This window comes from Triticum dicoccoides, chromosome 1B (assembly GCF_002162155.2).
Source record: "Triticum dicoccoides isolate Atlit2015 ecotype Zavitan chromosome 1B, WEW_v2.0, whole genome shotgun sequence".
In the NCBI taxonomy this organism is placed as follows: Eukaryota; Viridiplantae; Streptophyta; class Magnoliopsida; order Poales; family Poaceae; genus Triticum; species Triticum dicoccoides.
Window position 1 is genome coordinate 187651142 of NC_041381.1, and position 8584 is coordinate 187659725.

Consider the following 8584-nt stretch of genomic DNA (forward strand, 5'->3'; position numbering starts at 1 on the left):
AATCCCAACTTTCCTTCAATAATAGAGATTTATTTGCATTTGGCATCAACACACGCAGCTGGTTCTCTTTTTAATTTGGCAATGCCTTCACAATCGTAGGGAACTAGTGTCAAAGCTAAAAGAAATGAATTTGGCATTGCTATTCGCATACACAGCGGTCTTCTTCATCTTTATCTCTACTACTTACTAGTAGACTGCCTGTGCGTTGCCACGGGCCAACAAATGAATTTATAAACAATGCTCACTCTTTCCCAACAATGAGCACATTGCGCCAGCACACAATATTCAACCACAATACAAATGCAATCCTCCTTTCTATTCTTACAAATAGCACACAAGGTTTTCTTTTCGTTTAGACGAGTTGAAAGAATAGGTATTCTCGGGGAAGAGTCTCTTGGGCGAGAGAATATCCGTAGCGGACAGATTTTAGGCAAGTGAACAATAACTTAGGCTCGCCATTATTATTGGTCCCTAAACTTTGATGTTCACCCGATTTGCTACTCTGACCCAGGCTTTTGGCAACTTGGTATAAGTCGGGCTCAATAGGAGGCTCTAGCTCGCTAACGCTAAGCTAACCTCCTTGTTTTTAGGGAAACAGTGTTTTTTTATTGATTTTCAAATAAGATGTACTCCCTCCATCCGAAAAAGCGTGTCCCTCGAATGGATGTATCTAGCACCAAATTACTGCTAGATACATTCATTTGATGGACAAGCTTGGGACAAGCTTTTTCGGACAAGGGAGTAGATGATGAGGTTCAAAACAAAAATAATCTATACAATCAAAAGGAAAGTACAAAAAGCAAAACAAACAAAGGCAGAAAATACAACAGATACAACAAAGCTATCGAGAGTTGTATCTGAAAACCTGAACCCAATCCATGAGGCCAGTGAGCTCCTTTCTCTTAGCCGTGTAGGTAAACCATTTTACTTCCTCCTTAAATCGACGCCTGCAATTATAGAGATTTGGAGGAATGTGCTTAAAGATGAAGTCGTTCCTTGTGGTCCAAATTGCCCATGAGATCAGTATAATAATGTCCATGGCAAAAGGCAGATTTAGCAACTGTTTGCGATGGGCAACTTCGTCTTGAATATCTGTCCCAGTAGGGAGGGTTCCATGAAAGACAAACATATTGCCAACAGAGTTTTGCAAAAGGGCATACAAAGTACAAGTGATCCCTTGCCTCCAATGCTGGTCTATGACACATGACACATGTGTAATCCTGAATGAAGAAGTTCTTTCTCTGTACCATAACTCTTGCGTTATGTCTGTGATTAATCAGCTAACCTCCTTTTCCAGACTTGTTTTCATTGTGTGGGCACCTTTTCCATTCTACGTGCACGGCCGCAATCTTCCTTGCCGGATTTGAGCGTCACGCCTCACATGATGTCCAATTTGTACCTGAAGTAGAGCAGCAGCACAATTCTTAGCGCAACAATGTTTGTGACAACGATCAAGTAACTATAGCTCAATGATAAGTCTCCACTTACTTCTTTTAGTTAAGTTGTCACTTAGTTGGCGGTGAAGCATTTACTCTCCGATGGAGAAGAACTTGTTGATCTCTGCTGCCGGTGGAATCATTGCTCTTGCCTCTAAGTCTAAGTGGAACGATGTCGTGGTCGTCGTTGTTGTCGGATAACTCCCGTGTTTGTGCTTTGATCTGCTTGCTCAGCGACCAACATGACGACGTTGTCTCTCTCCTGAATTACCACAACTTGGGACAAATTAAATCAGTTAAAGATGATCCCGGAGAGTAGGAAGCAACAGACAATTTTGGAGAACTCCATGGGTGAGCGAGTAACATAACTCTCCCATCCAGTGCACTCAAAGACACTTATGAAGCTCTCCATGCCAGAGCTCACGCACGCCTGCAGACCAAGACACCAGAACCTAATCTAGTAATTCAACAACAGAAACGGCCCAGTCAACAGCTCAAATTAACATGAAATTCTAGAGCTCCCACTCACCTTGCTTCATCACTATTGATACATCTAGTCCCCACGTGCACCGCAGAAGATGCAGTGCTTTAGCAGCGCGACCCCGGTCACATTCAACTCCATTAGTGATGGAAGGTGTGTGCACACCTGCACATTAAAGAAACAGATTCATACCTTCTCCATTAGTGAAACACACAAGCTGGCAAACCAGGGAATGCTTAGCACAAGTGGCTTCAGATTCACATGTGGTGTCAACATTATATGCAAATCCAAAAGATGAAAATAGCAATATGATCACGTCAGAGGTCTGTCCAATGAAAGATATTTGAACACGTCTGTATAAAGCATCAGGGACAACACTAACCTGCATAGACAATTTGATGGAATCCACCTTCACATTCACATTTACATTTGCTATGCTAGTCCACCGAATCAGACGTATCAACATAATAAAAGATATCAACAAAAGAAGAATGCATATCCCATATTAAAATTCTAGGAATAGTTGGTTAAAGTATCTCCTTAAGAGTGAAAAGTAATGATATTTTGTGTAGCGACGATAGGCATCATTTGAGTAAATATATTTTTATCCCGCTGAAAGGATTGCATTAAGAATTGTAAAGAGTATTCAGAGAAATTAGAGACCTTGTAGTGTATGTTGAAGAGCGCCAAGTCGAGTTATGGCAAATATAATCAAATGATGACATGAACATAAAAATGGCACATGATTTCTACAACTGATCTAATGAGCTAAAATATATATTTGAGAGCTCTTTTTTTTATCGGTGATTTTTCTGAAGACATAAATGGAAGCTTTGTACAATATATTAGAACATTTAAGTAATAACAATATCATGGTCAAAGGAATAACAACCAACCATTCATGAGCTGCAGGCAAGTGTAAATAATTTGTATTCTTATGCTACAATATCGACAAAGGAAAGCAACTGTCATGAGATGCAGTCTTCCTTATATCTCCACCCAAATAGGTATTTCTAACATAATTTAACCAATTTCTTTTATTTATATGTTTTCTCGGGATGGATTGTGCAAACAAAATACTACAACATGATGCACCGGCCATCCCTTTAAATGCAGCCGTCATCTCCGTCACGGAGTCACCTGAGACCTCATATACCCTGCACTCGAATCCATTAATCCCCTACCTCTTATCCGCCAATGACGACCCACCTCTGCTACCGGTTCTTCTTCTTCCTCTCATCGCTGCTTTTTTTCGTCCACAACCCGCTCACCTCTCCCATAATCATTTATAGTGCCCGCGACATCATGCACCCCACACTCAAGTCTGTTAACCCCCCGCGCCTCTCCTACACCGGCGACAACCTGTTGTAGCTACTATTCTCTTCCTCCCGCCGCCTACCTTTTTCTTCGTCCACTCTAACAACCCACCCACCTATACCTGCCCAACCACTTCCCACCACCATCCACGACCAGCAAGTGTTGTCACACACTACCTCATCGGCCCCTACCCGAGTCGGCACCTCTGTCGCCGGCAAACCCTCTAAACCCTGCCGTCATCTCTAGTGACTGCGACGTCCCGCACCGGTGCGCTCCTTCGCCGGCGATGCCATGGCAAGCCACATCGTCGTCACCTTTGGTGAGGTCCTAATGAGCTGTCACCAAGGATGCCACGACCAACCATGCAGGGCTCAGGGCTCTGCGTGCATTGCTAGCGGAAAAATGGTGTCATCGAGAGGAAAGCACGTTCCAAAATCATCTTAATGAACGTGAGCGTGTTCAGGCCTACTAAGCTCCAAACAGATCTCTATAAATCATGTTAATCATGCATCATAATCATCTTTGATGAGGTCCTAATGAGCAGATGTAAAAATAAATTAGCAAGCTAAAGTCTTTCACTCTTCACACACGGACCCAATACGAGCTAAAAAAAGCTCATAATATTTGGTGAGACCAGTGTAAACAAAGCAAAACAACAACAAAGAAGCAAATCTTATCTGATCTCTATACCCCAAGCGTTTGAGTTCTCTATCATTTTGGCTTCCTCCAATATAGAAGCACTTACTGCAAAGTTTTTGCATACATCTTATTTTCATATAATGCATCCTATCTGGGCAAAACTATATTACAGAACTATTGATGGAATTTAAGCCATAAAGAACAGGATAAGCATCTCTAAACTCCATAAGATCGTAAGTTATATGATTTTTCAATAAAAGGATCAAATACTAAAATTTATCCATCCATACATGTTTCAAGTTTTACTCGATTAGAAACATGTTTCCAGATTGGTACTGCTCCTAAGGTAAACAAAATAGCTATAGGATTTGTACTTACATACGATCTCTTGGAGTGCCTCTCCTTCCTATTAATTTCGGCCGAGACGTACATAATAACACAGAGCAACATCAAATCAAGCAAGATATGTATGATCAGCTCTCTGAAAGCGGGAGCATCTAATCTTTTATAAGACAATACTATATGCCAATGTTTCAAGCTTGTACCACAAAACTGAAACTGAACTTTCAGATCTTGCTTCCCAATTGCAAAGGTAAATGTACGCCACTCCAAGGAAATAATAAGGGAGTAAGGGGCTGTTTGGATGGTGCCCAAGCCAGCCTCGCCAAAACAAGGGAATGTGCCGCCGGGAACTCGCCCGCACGCTGCTGCAGAATAACACGGGTAACCAAATAATTGGTTGAGATCCGAAATTTTGGCCGTGAACCAAACACACGCCAGCCTGCCGACCAATATTTTGGAAGGGCAGCCACTGGCTGTCATCCAAACAGGGCCTAAACCATCTGTATTGTGGTTCATTTCAGTAAAATTTGCAGCTGGGAATAAACTAAAGATCAACCAACACTGGAGATAAACTTCACGGGTCAGGAGCGCAGGGCCCTCTGTCACTGCTGCCTAGTCCTCCCTGCTCCCGCAGAGCGGGCCCGCGTTACCACCGAGCCGAGGTAGCTGGCCATTGCGGAAGAAGGGACAACCATAGGTCGATGTGCATCTATGGCTTCCCCGTCGTTCATTGCCGCAGTTCCCATAGCTCAATGGGATTCTTTAATATTTGTGTTCGATGTCCCTTATCACCCCCTCGTTTTCATTAGTGGTTTGATAAATTGATCCGTAGACATCTGAATGAATGAACAGAAATTTTAATTCCTAATTGCTTTAAATATTTGAATTCCAAACAGTAGTTTCGAAAGTAGACATCTTGTCTTGGTCTCTTGGATCTAATTGATTGTCCAATTCACATATTCTGGTAAACTTGCAGAAATTGCAGTATATCGGGCATATACCTTGTCGCCTTAGTACTTTAATTTGTCGTGTCACCAAAATTGTATAGGCTAGCCAGTTGGTTCTCTTTTTATCTGTGAAAATAACACTAAATTGCTAAACGTTCTAGAAAGATCAGCACCAAGTATATTATCCCGCAAAAAAAAGCACCAAGTATATTATGTCCACCTAATTAAACACTGTCTTATTTGTCCTACAAAATGCAGAACAAAACTTTTGAGTCAAATTTGTAAGCAAGATCAGTTTCATCAAGTCCTGTCGTATTTTTCAAGTTAGGAAGTTAAATAATGAGCAACTATTTTGGAGGAAATAATAATGATCAACAGTTATTTTGCTGCTGCAGATGTCCATTATTTTAGGAGGTGTGGTTTCTTTATGCAAGGAAAGTTGTTATGGTGCTTTGAAGCCAGTCATTTGTCCACCCTAGATATTCCTACAAACAAAGGCCGTGCACAATAGTTTCAAGGATCACATTTCATCAAAATATGCAAATATGTTAATCATGAACATTTGCAGGCATTCTCATAATGACTATTTTTACAAACCCACATGCTACAAGGTTCCACTTTCATATGCAAGAACAATTACTCCCTCACTATCTTGACTCATATGTCTGATCATATCTTCCGTAATAGCCATGCCCGCAAGAACCATCAAGCATTAATAAATTAAGAAAATAACAGTCTCACAACAAGATGCATAAAAGGATTATAAACTATTTGGATAGCGAAGGCTACTCAGACACACCTCAACTTACCGATGTATTATGTAGGATAGTAAATGATGCCTACAACAAACAGAACATTGTGATTAATAGTGGACTAGTGGTGGTAAAAACAATTGCCGAAACATCCCTAACTAATTAAGAAACTATGATTATATACTGGTTCTTCAGGCCTGAGAAATTAGTCATAATTCTTGGCTAGAGAATAAATCTGATTATAACAAAAAAAATATGTAGATTTCTCATGTGGTGCGGAGTGGACTGTTCAGCAAAAAATAACAGACAAGCTCAGATCATTTGAGGTGTTCAATGGAAATTATGAAAAACATATTGGTAGGAAGCATGAGTTACATGAAGCCCACATATCTTGATGCTTGTGGCGATAGCTACTTTTTTCTCCTTGGCCATTTGTTCCGCTGAGCCCCTCCTCTTTAATACATGCAGATTGTTTATCTTCAGAATATTCATCATGAAAATGTCAAGTTTTGATAATTGATGATCAAAAGGAGCAAACTCACTGACCATCCTCTGTCTGGCTCCTTGTCCCAATCCATTTTCTCTGCTTCCAACTTCCTGCAGCAAACCAAAAATGTAATCCAATATAAAAACTCAAGAATATAACAGTTATATTGAACTTTGCACAACAAACATGGGGAAATCCACTTTTGGTTAGTGTAACTCATATTCAGATGTACTGTAAGACATGGGAAAAGTGACTAATAAAGCTTAGAATCAGAGTTACATTAAACTTAGAGTAGAGATTACAACACATCAAGAGGCAAAACTTACAGTGAATTTGGTACAACTACTAACACAAACTAAGCTGAAAATCAAAGTAGAAAAGCAAGTCCTGACTACTGTAACTTCAGAGTGCTGCAAGTGTAAAAAATCAACAAGAAAATTATAATGAGATCGTAATAACAAACCTGTAGTTTATGTGCTTGAGGAATTTATAAGTTTTCGTCCTTTGGATCAATTCTTGTCAAAGACTGTACGTGACTAATATATCATCCAGATTTTTGGTATCCTATGACACTTCAGAAGCAAAAAAAGTAACAACCGTTTAGAAAGTACAGTGAACCCAAGAAGTCATTTTTGTTGCATCTGAGGAACAACATGCGGTTCACAGTGATGGCAGCGGTCGGGCCATGTTCATAGAGCCAACGGCAACCAGCCGACCACTCCATGCGCCACACATGATGAACTAGGCCACCTTGCTTGCACCCCTGCGCAAGGCGTGATGGAGCATCGGGTGGCGCCACCTCATCATCATCTTCGCTGATGTACCACCACAGGTCCACAACAACAGGGGCATGGCGCCGTTTGGCCCGGCAGAAGCACGCCGAGCTCATCCCAGTCGGGCGCATGTGTGGACACTTCGCACCCGAGCGCGTGGGTGTATGCGTAGATGACGGCGCGCAAGGCGTCGAGGAGGTCTGGATCAAAGAGGATCCACGATCTGAGGCCTCTTACCCTCCCTCCCAATCAATGTCCACCTCTCTAACGATTGTGAACGGCTCGGAAAGGAAAGAGAATGGTAGAGAGGAAACATTGTCTCGATGTAAAGTTCCTCCTTGTTCCATGTTGTTCGTCATCCCTGTTGAAGAAGAAACATCATCTCGATGTTAAATCATGGTGATTGACTCAAGGGAACAGAGAGGAAAGACACCTCCTTCAAGCGAATTCAACAATTGATGTGCCGCAGCGAGCGGTGGTTTATGATCTCCCTCGCCAAATTCTCATCAATCCGCAAACAAATTAGGACACCCAAAAGTTTGCCCCGTTACTAAATTTGCAGCACGAGAATCCTGACGAGACAAGAAAACCTCGACCGAGCGTCCCATGCTCGTAGTCCTACACGAGGCAACGGTGCGATGCGAGGGGGCGGCGGCGCAGAGACGACCATGACCGGTTGCAGTCGAGGTAGAGGCCTCCCTGATCGTGGCCGCTCACTGGCCTGCGGTGGATGCCGAAGAGGAGCACCATGGAGGGTAGGAGCGGTTGCAGCCGACGGGGTGAGGAGGGTGAGGCGAACCAACGATGGCGACGCAGGGAGAAGCACCACCGCGACAGTGAATGAGGTGGTCGTGGCCCCGCCGGCGATCTGCGGGACGAGATCGACACACACCTCGGGCTGCTCTGCTCCGACGACGTGGAGGCTCTACGGTGGCTCCCCCGGCCGGATCTGGCCACAGGAAACAGATCGAGGGGGCGGCGGCGGAGCAGTAGGGGCGGCGGCGGAGCGGGAGAGAGGTCGCATCTGGATCGAGAGGGGGGGCGTCGTACCGGTTTTTCTCTGGATCGAGAGGAGGGGGTGTCGTACGGGTTTTTCCTTAGCGGGTCGTCCATTAGGAGTAGAGATAAGTGCACAACTAGCAATTCTCCACAGGGCAATTCCAGCGCCGTGCATTAAAACACCCCTAAACATTCGAACAACGCGGTTTGGACAGTTTTTGCCATCCAATGCCATGCATCGATCAAACATCCGCGAACCGGTCCGAACATCAAGATTTCCACAAACTGAAAGCAAACCGGGTGAGTTTGCGGGCGTCCAAGCGTGATCTACGTTGGTGTCCAAATGTACGGTCCCAGTGAAAGCCCTCCCCACATGTTTTTCTCTACAATCCTCGCCATGAATTCATGCCG

At 43.3% G+C, this 8584-nt stretch overlaps 1 long non-coding RNA gene across 7 annotated transcripts; it reads right to left on the bottom strand.

Moving 5' to 3' along the window:
* Window positions 1–1029: 1029 nt before the first annotated feature.
* Window positions 1030–8248, bottom strand: LOC119327473. Of its 7 annotated transcripts, none has more exons than XR_005158530.1 (6): window positions 7608–8247; window positions 6865–7535; window positions 6461–6511; window positions 1966–6367; window positions 1489–1888; window positions 1030–1399 (listed from the first exon to the last, which is right to left on the bottom strand). It is a non-coding gene; the product is annotated as an uncharacterized LOC119327473 (long non-coding RNA). The 7 variants fall into 7 exon arrangements; XR_005158535.1 differs by having other exon boundaries at window positions 1966–6001; window positions 6290–6367; window positions 6865–8247; XR_005158537.1 differs by having other exon boundaries at window positions 1966–2082; window positions 5972–6367; window positions 6865–8243.
* Between the last annotated feature and the right edge of the window lie 336 nt (window positions 8249–8584).